Raw genomic sequence first — 14,583 nt, forward strand, 5'->3', positions numbered from 1 at the left:
AGAGCGAGCATCTAGCAAGCAAAGATAGAAGTGATTTCGAGGGTATGATCATCTTGCCTGCAAAGTTGTCAGAGTTGACTTGATCCTCGTAAGCGAACTCAACGGGCTCCTCGTTCACGAACTTGTCTCCTAGCTCTACCCAAACAAGACAAACAAGCAAAAGGAACACAATCAACCACGTGCAATGCTCAAACAACATGATGCGAACATGGTATGCTATGCGGGATGCGATATGTGATGCATATGCAAGATTTGACAAGGAATGATTGAACCTGGCCTCAACTTGGGAATCCAGGAGTTCCACTGGAAAGGTGAGGTGATTTCGGTTGAAAACAATATAAAGATCACCGGAATCGGATGCACGGTTTAGAAATGGCAAGCAAAACAAATATGGCACCGGTCTGCGATAATCTGCAAGTAGCCATCTAAAAGCATCAAGATAAACATGCTACAGCACTCAAGCATGACAACAAAATACATGGAAGGGATCCACTCATGATGCTTGACAAAATATGAACACTGAGCTACGGCCAATTCATCCATTAACAGGTTCAAACAAGCATGGCAAAAGTGCAAATGATAACAGGTTTCAGACTTTGTGAAATTAACACAATTCTGGAATTTGACATCAGGTAGCACACTTTAGAGCATGAAAACTACATGCTACAGGAACTTAACATGGAAAAGAAAGGCATGGAATGAAGATACTCAAAGCACTTAACAAAAGTCCCTTAGTGACCTTGAGCCAAAAGGGATCAGAAAATACAATTGCAAGCATGCAAATCTGTTAACGAGTAGGCATGTTTACGAGCACGATGCACTCACTACAGAGCATGGCATGACAAACTAAGCATACACCCATCAAGAATACATGGTATAGAAGCTAGATATGGCAAGAACAACAACATAGCATGCACAGATCAATAGAAACATCCTTGGCAAAATCGCTAACAAGTCAACAATCTGCCAGGATTCACGAATTAGCAAAATTAGAGCTCGATTGACTCAAGCTAGGGTGCTCCATAAATGAAAACAAAGACATGGATGGATAGAGCACCACAATGTTAACAAATCATCCTTACTGATAATCCTCAAAAGAGGCACGGATCACTAGGAAACAATAAGAACATATGGCATAACGACGAAATCAGGACAAGGACTTAGTGAAATTCTAAGTCCCTGAAATCAGCATTACCGATTATGCTACTTTGCAAGCTTGTGCTAGTCACCACACATATCACAAAAATACATGGTAAGCACCTCTGTAAAGATGGCATGGCATATAACAAAAGTCATGTAGAGCTCAGGAACATATCATGCACACATTAATCATGGAAAAAATGACAAATAGCTATTTGATGAAACATATCTGACAAGATTATCACATAGCCCTCTTACAATAGCATTTCGGGCATTAAGATGAGCTCAAATGAAAATGATGCAATGAGATTAAATGATGTACTCTTTGATACGAACATTTTGATACTCTACACGCGCAAATCGGAGCTACGGATGCAGAGATACGACATGATGAAGATTGCTAAAAAAATTAGGGTTTCGGGGATAAAAAGTCAACCGCCTCAAATAGATCTCAGATCTGGATCGAAGGCACGGAAAAGGAGGTTGGCCGGTGCCGGAGATCCTGTTCATCGGAGGGAGGAAGTTCATCGGAGGGAGATGTGGCCGGGGCACCGGCGACGAGGAGGCGGCGAGGTGGCGGCCGAGGCGGCGGGCGCCGGTGGCCGGGGCGGCGCGCGTCGGCAGCCAGGGCGGCGGACGCGAGGTGAGGCGGCGGCGGCCGGTCGGCGTCGGATGCCGGCGAGGAGAGGGCGGCGCGCCTCGGGAGGAGAAAGGGCGGCGGCCGGTCGGGATCCACTGGCCCGGTGGGCGGCTCGGGCGGACCTCCCGCGGGCTCGCCGGGCCGCGCGGAGGAGGTGGAGGCGGCGGCGACACGTGTCACGCCCTGGTTGGGCACGGATGTCGGCGGCGGTGCCTCCGACGCGGTGCGGACATGTCCGGCGCGGCAGGAGACGATTTCTAGGTTTTCAGGGAAGAAGACCCGTGATTTTTGGAGGAGGAGCTATTTATAGGCATAGAAGGAGCTAGGAAGCTCCAAATGGAGTGCCGTTTTCGGCCACACGATCGTGATCGAACGCTCTAGATGATGGGGATGGTTTAGGTGGGTTTTGGGCCAAATTGGAAGGGTGTTGGGCTGCAACACACACGAGGCCTTTTCGGTCCCTCGATTAACCGTTGGAGTATCAAACGAAGTCCAAATGGCACGAAACTTGACAGGAGGTCTATCGGTAGTAAACCAAGGCCGCATGGCAAGTCTCAGCCCAATCCGGAAATGTCTAACCCCCACACACGAAAAGACGTAGAAAGGGGCACTGGAGGAGATAGGAGCGCCGGAATGCAAAACGGACAACGGGGAAAATGCTCGGATGCATGAGACAAACACGTATGCGAATGCAATGCACAGGATGACATGATATGAGATGCATGAAAAAGGCAACAACACACAGAGACAAAACCCGAACCCGAGGAAAATAAAATAACTTAGGCCGGAAACGGCAAGAGTTGGGATACATATAAGGTAAATTACATTCGGGGTGTTACAACACTCCACCACTACGAAAGGATCTCGTCCCGAGATCTAGGACTGGAAAAACGCCGGGTACTCAGAATGGAGGTGATCCTCGCATTCCCAGGTGGCTTCACGGTCGGAATGGTGTAACCACTTGACTTTGAGGAATTTGATTGACTTATTGCGAGTCTTGCATTCATTCTCTTCAATAATAGCAACGGGGTGCTCACGATAAGAGAGGTCTTCTTGGTGATCAATTTCTTCGAAGTTGACGGTGCGGTTAGGTGTCTTGAAGCACTTGCGGAGCTTAGAGACATGGAACACGTCGTGTACATTAGCAAAGTTGGAGGGAAGCTCGAGTTGATAGGCGAGATCGCCTCTCTTGCTGACGATCTTGAAAGGACCCACGTATCTAGGGGCAAGCTTCCCTTTGATACCGAAGCGACGAGTACCTTTCATTGGAGAGACGCGGAGGTAAACATGGTCTCCGATCTCGAAAGCAAATCACGATGCTTACTATCATAGTAGCTCTTCTGGCGCGATTGCGCTGCTTTGAGGTTATCACGAATGACTTTGCACATTTACTCTGCCTCTGTGATCAAGTCATTTCCAAGAAGTTGACGTTCACCGGTCTCTGACCAGCTAAGAGGAGTAAGACACTTCCTGCCATAGAGAATTTCAAATGGGGCCTTACCCAAACTTGCTTGAAAACTGTTGTTGTAGGAGAACTCGGCATATGGAAGACAATCTTCCCACTTCATACCGAAGGAGATAACACAAGCCCTGAGCATATCTTCGAGAATCTGATTGACACGCTCGACTTGACCGCTAGTTTGAGGATGAAAAGCTGTGCTGAAACGGATGTTGGTGCCCATGGTCTTCTGAAAAGAATCCCAAAACTTGGAGGTAAAGATGCTGCCACGGTCTGAAGAGATCAACTGCGGAATGCCATGTAGAGAGACAATCCGAGAGGTATACTGCCAATTAAGCTGCTGTGATAGACTCTTTGATAGGCAGGAAATGAGCCACTTTAGTGAGTTTGTCGATGACAACGAATATAGCATCATTGCCACGCTTGGACTTTTGAAATCCCGTCATGAAGTCCATCTCAAGGTGGTCAAACTTCCATTCTGGAATGGTAAGAGGTTGGAGGAGACCAGCTGGTCGTTGGTGTTCTGCCTTCACTCTTCTGCAGACATCACATTCATTCACGAACTGAGCAATCTCGTGCTTCATTCGAGTCCACCAATAAGCCTGCTTGAGGTCCTGGTACATCTTCATACTCCCAGGGTGGATGGAGAGGAGTGAATTGTCAGCCTCGTTCATAATGACTTTACGAAGGTCACCTTTAGACACAAAAATGCGATCCTCGAAGAAGAGAGTATCCTTGTCATCAAGGCGATAGCACTTGTACTTGGGTTGACTCTTGGCAATCCCAATCTTCACCTTCTTCACCATAACATCAAGAATTTGTGCCTCGCGAATCTGATCTTCCAAAGTAGGAGAGACTTGAAGGTTGGCGAGGAAACCTTGAGGAACAACTTGCAGATTGAGTTTGCGGAAAGCTTCAAAAAGCTCGGGTTGGTAGGGCTTGAGAATCATACTGTTGCAGTAAGCCTTCCTGCTCAATGCGTCAGCAATCACATTGGCCTTGCCTGGAGTATATTCGATACTCGGATTATACTCTTGAATCATTTCGACCCAGCGAGTCTGCCTGAGGTTGAGATTAGGCTGAGTGAAGATGTACTTGAGACTCTTGTGGTCAGTGAAGATGTCCACTTTTCTTCCCAATAAGAGATGTCTCTAAGTCAAAAGAGCATGCACAACTGCCGCCAACTCGAGGTCATGACTGGGGTAGTTCTTCTCGTTGGGCTTCAACTGGCGAGAAGTATAGGCCACAACTTTCTTCTCTTGCATCAACACTGCACCAAGACCTTGAAGAGAGGCATCGCAGAAGACCTCGAACGGTTTGGATTCATCAGGAGGAGTCAGAACTGGAGCAGTGACTAATTTCTCTTTCAGGGTGTTGAAAGCGATGTCACATTCAGGAGACCAAACGTACTTGACATGTTTCTGGAGAAGGTTTTAAAGAGGCTTCGCGATCTTTGAAAAGTTCTCAACGAACCTTCGACAATAGCTTGCGAGACCAAGGAAGCTGCGGAGTTGCTTCACCTTCTGAGGTGGTTCCCAATTCACAATTGCAGACACCTTCTCAGGATTCACTGCTATGCCCTTGGCAGAGATGATATGCCCAAGATAGAGAACCTCATCGAGCCAAAACTCGCACTTTGAGAACTTGGCATAGAACTGATGTTCTCTAAGCTTATCGAGCACCAAACGCAAGTGCTTGGCATGATCTTCCTTGTTCTTCGAAAAGACCAGAATGTCATCGAGGTAGACCAAGATGAAGTCATTTGTGTAGGGGTTGAAGATGAAGTTCATCATGCGAGAGAAAGTCGAAGGAGCGTTGACGAGGCCAAAAGACATGACAGTGTATTCATATGAACCATAGCTTGTTCTGAAAGCCGTCTTGGGGATATCTTGCTCACGGATTCGAATCTGGTGATAGCCCATACGGAGATCAAGCTTGGAGAATATTTGAGCACCTTTGAGTTGTTCAAACAGCTCGTTGATGTTGGGAAGTGGGTACTTGTTCTTTATAGTCTTTTTGTTCAATGGACGGTAGTCAACACAAAGTCGGTCCGTTCCATCCTTCTTCTTCACAAAAAGAACACCACAACCCCACGGAGAAGAACTAGGTCGGATGAGACCCATTCGCTCTTGAATATCGAGTTGCTTCTTCAGCTCCTTCAACTCCTCAGGTCCAAGCTTGTAAGGACATTTGCAAACAGGTTCCGTGCCAGGCTCAAGATTGATGACGAATTCAACTGGCCGGTGCGGAGGCATTCCTGGAAGCTCTTCTGGAAAGACGTCTTGATATTCGCAAAGGACTGGAATTTGAGAGATGGCATCCAGTTCACCCTTCTCATTGAGAGAAAACAGACGGATGGTATCATCACGAGCGGCAAAAACAATTACATCCTCAGACAAATGAGTCAATTGAATCTGCCTGGCAGCACAATCAAGATGAGCCTTGTTCTTAGAAAGCCAATCCATTCCAAGAATAAGATCAATATCCGAGTTTCCAAGAACCACTGGAGAGGACAGAAACTTGTAGTCGCCCAACGTGATAGAGACATCGGGAGCAACCAAACTAGAAGTCAAAAGCTTGCCGGGAGAAACAACTTGCACGACTTTGGGCATAACCTCAGTATCAACATTGTGCTTCGATGCAAATGGGAATGACAAGAAAGAATGCGATGCAACAGTGTCAAAAAGTACTTTTGCAGGAACATCGTTAACAGGAAGGTTACTCATGATGACATCTAACGAGTCATCTGCCTGGGCTGCATTCATCAAGTTGACCTTGGCGTGCTTGGGGTTATGCTTGACCACAGCTGTACTTGTCGATCTCACAGGAGGAGGAGGAGGGAGACGCCTCTGATTGAAGCATTTGTTGGCATAGTGACCCTTCTGTTGGCACTTGTTGCACGTGACCTCTGAAAGTGGACGGTGATACGGAGCACTTGATCTTGGAGCTTGAGACGAAGTCTTGTTCTGAAAGCCAGGGTTGGGTGGGTGGGAAGATCCACTGCCACCTTTGCTCTTCTGCCGATAAGGCTGACAGAACGGAGGAGGAGGAAGCCAATACTTCTGTTGCTTAGCCACTTGAGTTGAGGAAGAAGGAGTAGCATCTCTGACTCGCTTCTTGGAAGCATCGCACTTCAGTTGAGCAGTCTCTTGCTTCATTGCCATGTTGTGAAACTCATCGTACCTCTTGGGTTCAAAGAGAACGAGAGCTAGCTGGATTTCTTCTCTGAGACCACCCTTGAACTGGTATATCATGCTCTTCTCGTAAGGGACATCCTGCTTAGCAAAACGGGCGAGCTTCTGTAACATCTTGTTGTACTCGTAGACAGACATAGATCCTTGCTTCAGGTTGCGGAATTCTTCACGCTTGCTTTCAACCACGCTCTGAGGAATATGATGAGCTTTGAAGTCTTGACGGAATTCATCCCAGGTAATCACACGGCCTCCTCTGGAATCTTTGTACTGCTGAAACCATTCTGCAGCTTGGTCTTTGAGTGGGAAGGAAGTGAACTTGACAAAGTCCTCAGGCCTGACGTTACTGCACTCGAAATGCTTGCACATGTCCACGAGCCAATCATCAGCGTCTGTTGCCTCAACACAATTGCTGAAGGTCTTTGGCTGGTTAGCAAGGAACTGGTTGAGTGAAGCAAAGTGATTCTGATTGTTGCCTTGACCCTGGTTCCCTTGATTGCGCTCTTGAAGAAGTTGCATGATCAGCTGCGTTTTTGCATTGGTAGCGGCCATTACAGCTTGCCATGCCTCCGGAGGTGGAGGTGGTGGTGGCGGATCAGGATTCGGAGTCGTGCGCGTTGGAGGAGCCATCCTGAAGAGGTTGACATCCATTAGCACATTGACAGACAAATATTGAAGCTGAATCAAACGGGTTAAAATTGCAACATATAGTCTTCACATCCGAACAAAATGAACGAATGCATTCCAATTGAAATGGTCACATGTCCATATATTGAGAAGCCACTTAGAATTGAGGAAGAAGAATAAAAACAAGGTACGGAACAAGAACGAATACTTGGTGAGGATTACCCAATCCAAAACCAAATACCCGTGGAAGAAGAACTAGAGCTACAAGAATTCCCACCTATGAAACTCCTGAACCTTTCCAGTTATGCAATCAGGTGTTGGGGATACAGGGGAAGCATAATATCTCACCCAAATCTAGCAAATCCTACATCCAGCTGTATCCATCCTTCAACACATAACCGAGAAAAACTTCAGAAATCGTCTACCTCAACCTTAGAAAAGCAACCGTTATGCAAGTTATGGCAATACTCCCGAACTCCCGCCCCAGTACTGGGTGGCGTCGAGGTTATCTCACCAACAACTGCATAAAAGAGATTTTCGATGTCGGCGAAACTCAAGTATTCCAGAATCTCAACGATAAAATTGTGACGACAACACCTCGGAGCTCAACTCCCCGGGACACTGCCGCAACCCCTAAATGACAGGAGGCACCAAGGACAATGTTCTTGTCACAAATCGATCGGAACGATTCCAAGATACCCGCGTGATCCTAAAATTTTTTTTAGTGAAATTTGAGAAGAGAAGAGTCAAAACTCTATGTCAGGATGCCTTACCAGAGCGATGAAGGGATTGGGGAGTAAAAAGAATTCCTAAACTCTCCGATATATAGAATCCTACATGACTCAAAACATTTTTCTAGACTCAACAACGCCAACGGTTCGATCAAGTAGGGGGCTCCTAAGGTCGGGGAAGGCTCTGATTACCAACTTGTAACGCCCTCGATGCGGCTATATCTCCTACGTGTTGAAGCACGACTTAGAGGCATAACAACATTGAAAGCAATGTCGCAAGTAAGGTAATCTTCACAACAACCCATGTAAATATATATAAAAAGGGGAAAGGATACATAGTTGGCTTACACTCGCCACGTCACACAAATACATGAATAACATTACAATCATCCAATACACTCATGGTCCGACTACGGTACCAAAATAAAAGATCAACCCCAACATGCGACATGGTCCCCGATCGCCCCAACTGGGGACCACTACTGATCATCTGGGAAAGACACATAGTAACGACGAGAGTCTTCATCGAACTCCCACTTAAGCTCAAGCGCATCATCTGGAGCGGTATCATCAGTCCCTGCATCTGGTTTGAAAGTAATCTGTGAGTCACGGGGACTCAGCAATCTCGCACCCTCGCGATCAAGACTATTTAAGCTTATAGGTAAGGCAAGGTAATATGTGGAGCTGCAGCAAGCGACTAGCATATATGGTGGCTAACCTATTAGCAAAAGAGAGCAAGAAGAGAAGGCAAAGCACGGACGAAGAACTATGATCAACAAGTGATCCTAGAACAACCTACATCAAGCATTACTCCAACACCGTGTTCACTTCCCGGACTCCGCCGAGAAGAGACCATCATGGTTACACACGCGGTTGATTCATTTTAATTAAGTTAAGTTTCATGTTATCTACAACCGGACATTAACAAATTCCCATCTGCCCATAACCGCGGGCACAACTTTTGAAAGTTCAAATCCCTGCAGTGGAGTCCCAACTTAGCCCTCACAAGCTCTCACGGTCAACAAAGGATATTCCTTCTAGTGAGAAGACCCGATCAGACTCGGCATCCCGGTTACAAGACATCCTCGACAATGGTAAAACAAATCCAGCAACACCGCCCGAATGTGCCGACAAATCCCGATAGGAGCTGTACATATCTCGTTCTTAGGGAACACTCAGATGAGACATCCTACGAGTAAAACCAACCCTCAAGTTGCCCCGAGGTGGCCCCGCAGTCTACTCGGTCGGACTAGCACTCAGAGGAGCACTGGCCCAGGGGGGTTTAAATAAAGATGACCCTTGGGCTCCGGAAACCCAAGGGAAAAAGAGGCTAGGTGGCAAATGGTAAAACCAAGGTTGGGCATTGCTGGAGGAGTTTTATTCAAGGCAAACTGTCAAGGGGTTCCCATTATAACCCAACCGCGTAAGGAACGCAAAATCTGGGAACATAACACCGATATGACGGAAACTAGGGCGGCAAGAGTGGAACAAAACAATAGGCAAAAGGCCGAGCCTTCCACCTTTTACCAAGTATATAGGTGCATTAAGATAACAAGATAATATAGTGATATCCCAATAATAAACAATGTTCCAACAAGGAACAATCTCCAAACTTCACCTGCAACTAGCAACGCTATAAAAGGGGCTGAGCAAAGCGGTAACATAGCCAATCAACGGTTTTCTAGGACATGGTGGGTTAGAGGTTTGACATGGAAATTTGGGAGGCATGATAAGCAAGTGGTAGGTATCGTAGCATAGGCATAGCAAAAGAGAGAGCATCTAGCAAGCAAAGATAGAAGTGATTTCGAGGGTATGATCATCTTGCCTGCAAAGTTGTCAGAGTTGACTTGATCCTCGTAAGCGAACTCAACGGGATCCTCATTCGCAAACTCGTCACCCGCCTCTACCCTAACAAGACAAACAAGCAAAAGGAACACAATCAACCACGTGCAATGCGCAAACAACATGATGCGAACATGGTATGCTATGCGGGATGCGATATGTGATGCATATGCAAGATTTGACAAGGAATGATTGAACCTGGCCTCAACTTGGGAATCCAAGAGTGCCACTGGAAAGTTGAGGTGATTTCGGTTGGAAACGATATAAAGATCACCGGAATCGGATGCACGGTTTAGAAATGGCAAGCAAAACAAATATGGCACCGGTCTGCGATAATCTGCAAGTAGCCATCTAAAAGCATCAAGATAAACATGATACAGCACTCAAACATGACAACAAAATACATGGCAGGGATCCGCTCATGATGCTTGACAAAATATGAACATTGAGCTACGACCAATTCATCCATTAACAGGTTCAAGCAAGCATGGCAAAAGTGCAAATGATAACAGGTTTCGGACTTGGTGAAATTAACACAAGTCTGGAATTTAACATCAGGTAGCACACTTTAGAGCATCAAAACTACATGCTACAGGAACTCAACATGGCAAAGCAAGGCATTGCAGGAAGCTACTCAAAGCACTTAACAAAAGTCCCTTAGTGACCTTGAGCCAAAAGAGATCAGAAAATACAATTGCAAGCATGTGAACATGGCAAAAACATAATCAGATTACAGACTTAGTGAAAAACTGGAGCATGCAAATCTGTTAACGAGTAGGCATGTTTACGAGCTCGATGCACTCAGTACATAGCATGGCATGACAAACTAAGCATACAACCATCAAGAATACATGGCATAGAAGCTAGATATGGCAAGAACAACAACATAGCATGCACGGATCAATAGAAACATCCTCGACAAAATCGCTAACAAGTCAACAATCTGCCAGGATTCACGAAATAGCAAAATTAGAGCTCAATTGACTCAAGCTAGTGTGCTCCATAAATTCAAACAAAGACATGGATGGATAGAGCACCACAATGTTAACAAATCATACTTACTGATCATTCTCAAAAGAGGCACGGATCACTAGGAAACAACAAGAACATATGGCATAACGACGAAATCAGGACAAGGACTTAGTGAAATTCTAAGTCCCTGAAATCAGCATTACCAATTATGCTACTTTGCAAGCTCGTGCTAGTCACCACATATACCACAAAAATACATGGTAAGCACCTATGTAAAGATGGCATGGCATATTACAAAAGTCATGTAGAGCTCAGGAACATATCATGCACACATTAATCATGGCAAAAATGACAAATAGCTATTTGATGAAACAGATCTGACAAGTTTATCACATAGCCCTCTTACAATAGCATTTCGGGCATTAAGATGAGCTCAAATGAAAATGATGCAATGAGATTAAATGATGTACTCTTTGATACGAACATTTTGATACTCTACACGCGCAAATCGGAGCTACGGATGCAGAGATACGACATGATGAAGATTGCTAAAAAAATTAGGGTTTCGGGGATAAAAAGTCAACCGCCTCAAATAGATCTCAGATCTTGATCGACGGCACAGAAAACGAGGTTAGCCGGTGCCGGAGATCCTGTTCACCGGAGGGAGGAAGTTAACCGGAGGGAGATGTGGCCGGGGCGCCGGCGACGAGGAGGCGGTGAGGTGGCGGCCGACGCGGCGCGCGCCGGCAGCCGGGGTTGCGGACGCGAGGTGAGCCAGCGGCGGCCGGTCGGTGTCGGACGCCGGCGAGGAGAGGGCGGCGCGCCTCGGGAGGAGAAAGGGCGGCGGCTGGTCGGGATCCACTGGCCCGATGGGCGGCTCGGGCGGGCCTCCCGCGGGCTCGCCGGGCCGCACGGAGGAGGTGGAGGCGGCGGTGACACGTGTCTCGCCCTGGCTGGGCACGGACGGCGGCGGCGGTCCGTCCGGCACGGAGCGGATATGTCCGGCGTGGCAGGAGATGATTTCTAGGGTTTCGGGGAAGAAGACCCGTGATTTTTGGAGGAGGAGCTATTAATAGGCATAGTGGGAGCTAGGAAGCTCCAAATGGAGTGCGGTTTTCGGCCACGCGATCGTGATCGAACGCTCTAGATGATGGGGAGGGTTTAGGTGGGTTTTGGGCCAAATTGGAAGGGTGTTGGGCTGCAACACACATGAGGCCTTTTCGGTCCCTCAGTTAACCGTTGGAGTATCAAACGAAGTCCAAATGGCACGAAACTTGACAGGCGGTCTACCGGTAGTAAACCAAGGCCGCATGGAAAGTCTCGGCCCAATCCGGAAATGTCTAACCCCCACACACGAAAAGAGGTAGAAAGGGGCACCGGAGGAGATAGGAGCGCCGGAATGCAAAACGGACAACGGGGAAAATGCTCGGATGCATGAGACGAACACGTATGCGAATGCAATGCACATGATGACATGATATGAGATGCATGACAAAGGCAACAACACACGGAGACAAAACCCGAACCCGAGGAAAATAAAATAACTTAGGCCAGAAACGCCAAGAGTTGGGATACATATAAGGTAAATTACATCCGAGGTGTTACACCACCGAAAGGACCTATATATTTCGCGAAAAAAAACATTACCGCCGCTGACAGCTCGGACCCACCAGCTATATCTTCGCACGCAAGGAAGTGCCTCCTTATTACGCTAAAAAAATGAATACCCCCCAGCTAGCTGGGACCCACCTTGGTGGGAGGCCGACTTGTGGGCCTACTAAGTTGACGGGGACGGAGGGCTTTGTCAACTTAGTCAATATGCACGATTCTAGCTCCAGTGACCGTACGGTGTCCATCCAACAGCCGTAGTGCTTCATCAACCTCAGGTCTTCTTGCTCCAGCCGCCCAAACCAGCACCGGTTGTGCCTCGTGCTCCTCACCGCCCCCTACTACTCCCACCGCTGGCCAGGCCATCCCTCTACTCACCCACACCCCCTGTTATTCTGTGGCGACGGCAGCCTCACACCGCAGCGAACCAGTGAACCCTCGTACTCCTCTACGCGTGGGCATCCACTGCCGCATCTTCCCCAGCTCTGCGTTGTCCCCTTCCTTGGCCTCACCGTCGTCCACCGCCCTGGTGCTCTCGGCGCGGCGTGGTCAAGGAACGGCTTCCATCGGACGTGGACTGTACATGGAGAGGCTGACAGCTGGGTCCACGACCGCAGCAAGGAAGTGCCTCCTTATTACGTGCAAAATATTTATTCCTCCACCTGACAGCGGGACCCACAGGACGGGCCACCGTATTTCGTGAAAAAACGTTTCCCCCTGACTGCTGGGACCCACCAGCTACATCTTCACACGCAAGGAAGTGCGTCCATGCAAAAAAACGATTCGCCCCCTGACTGCTGGGACTGACCAGCTACATCTTCGCAGGAAAGGAAATGCCTGACAGTCGGGACCCACCTGGTCGAAGCATACGTAGCGTTGTCATTCTGGTCGCGAACGTGTACGTACATACTGGTCGATGTAGAGGCGCGCACATGTCGTAGTAGAGGCGCGCACGTGTCGTAGTAGAGGCGCGCACATAGCATTTACACGTACGTACAGCAGCCAGGGTGCAAGAAAGAAAATACGGCCACGTATGTGTACATACGGGCGGGGTCTCAAACGCCTACTCGCGCATACGTACGGCCAGGGCTCGTGTATATGGCTGGGTCGGAACGGATAAACATCGTTGTCGTCGTGTTCATCGGGACGCAACAGAATGCGTCGTGTTCATCGGGAGGGCTTGGACAGAACAGGCGATGGAAACGAGGCCTGGCGTACCGCAAAACGGAGGAAACGGCCTTGTGTTCGACCGGCCATGTTCGAAATGGGATCCTGTTCATCGGGAGGGGTCTGGCATACCGCAAAACGGAGGAAATGGACCTCCTATGGTCGAAACGAGGGTCCTGTTCATTGGGAGGGGTGTGGCGTACCGCAAAACGGAGGAAACGGACTTGTGTTGGAGCACTACGGTCGAAACGGGGGTCATGTTCATCGAGAGGGGTGTGCGTACCGCAAAACAGTACTCCACGGGATACTGTTCATCTCCACCGTCGACCCCCTCCAGCCTCCACGAGCTATTGTTCATCCACCGTCGACCTCCTCCAGCCTCCACCTATGACTGTTCATCCACGGGCTCCTGTTCATCCAGCCTCCACCGCGCGCTACTCCACCGGCTACTGTTCAACCAGCCCTCTCCACGGGCTCCTGTTCAACCAACCCTCCACGGGCTACTGTTCATCCTGCCCTCCACCATCTACTGTTCATCCTGCCCTCCACGGGGTGGTCCTATTCATCTAGACCTCCACGGGGTCCTATTCATCCAGCCCCAACCGGCTCGATTGATCGGGGTCCTGTTCATCCAGAGGCAACACCACGGGGTCCTGTTCATCCACCCCCGCAACGCTCACTGTTCATCCAGAGGCAGCATCGATCGGCTTCAGTTAGCATCAGTAGCGAAGGAATCACTCGATCAGGTTCAGTTAACAGCCATCGATCGATAGCTCGGGTTCAGTAACACGTAGCCTGCAGTGCAATCGCTCGGGTTCGGTTAGAGCCCAACGCCTTGCTCGGGTTCAGTTAGAGCCAACGCCTCGCACACACGCGCGTACATGTACGAGAGAAACGCGCATCGCTCGGCCCCCGGCCTCCCACCGTAACTGGGAACTCCCCGAAATTTTCCTCCCCTTGCTTCTACCACGATTTTTTCTGTCATGGACGGCCCAAAGAATGTCATGCAGCTGCGTCTCCGGCCCGCCCAGGATGAAAAGCCCATTTTCTGTCATGATTTTTTGTCATAGAAGTAGGAGCCCACCACATCTATGATGATACCGGGTTCTGTCACAATTATCGTCATAGAAGTGTCATATGTATGACAGAATTTTTTTTCGTTCCGCCCAAAATCTCACGATTGTGTCTTTTTTTTTTGTAGTGGTA

Source organism: Triticum dicoccoides, chromosome 7A (assembly GCF_002162155.2).
Source record: "Triticum dicoccoides isolate Atlit2015 ecotype Zavitan chromosome 7A, WEW_v2.0, whole genome shotgun sequence".
Classification (NCBI taxonomy): domain Eukaryota; kingdom Viridiplantae; phylum Streptophyta; class Magnoliopsida; order Poales; family Poaceae; genus Triticum; species Triticum dicoccoides.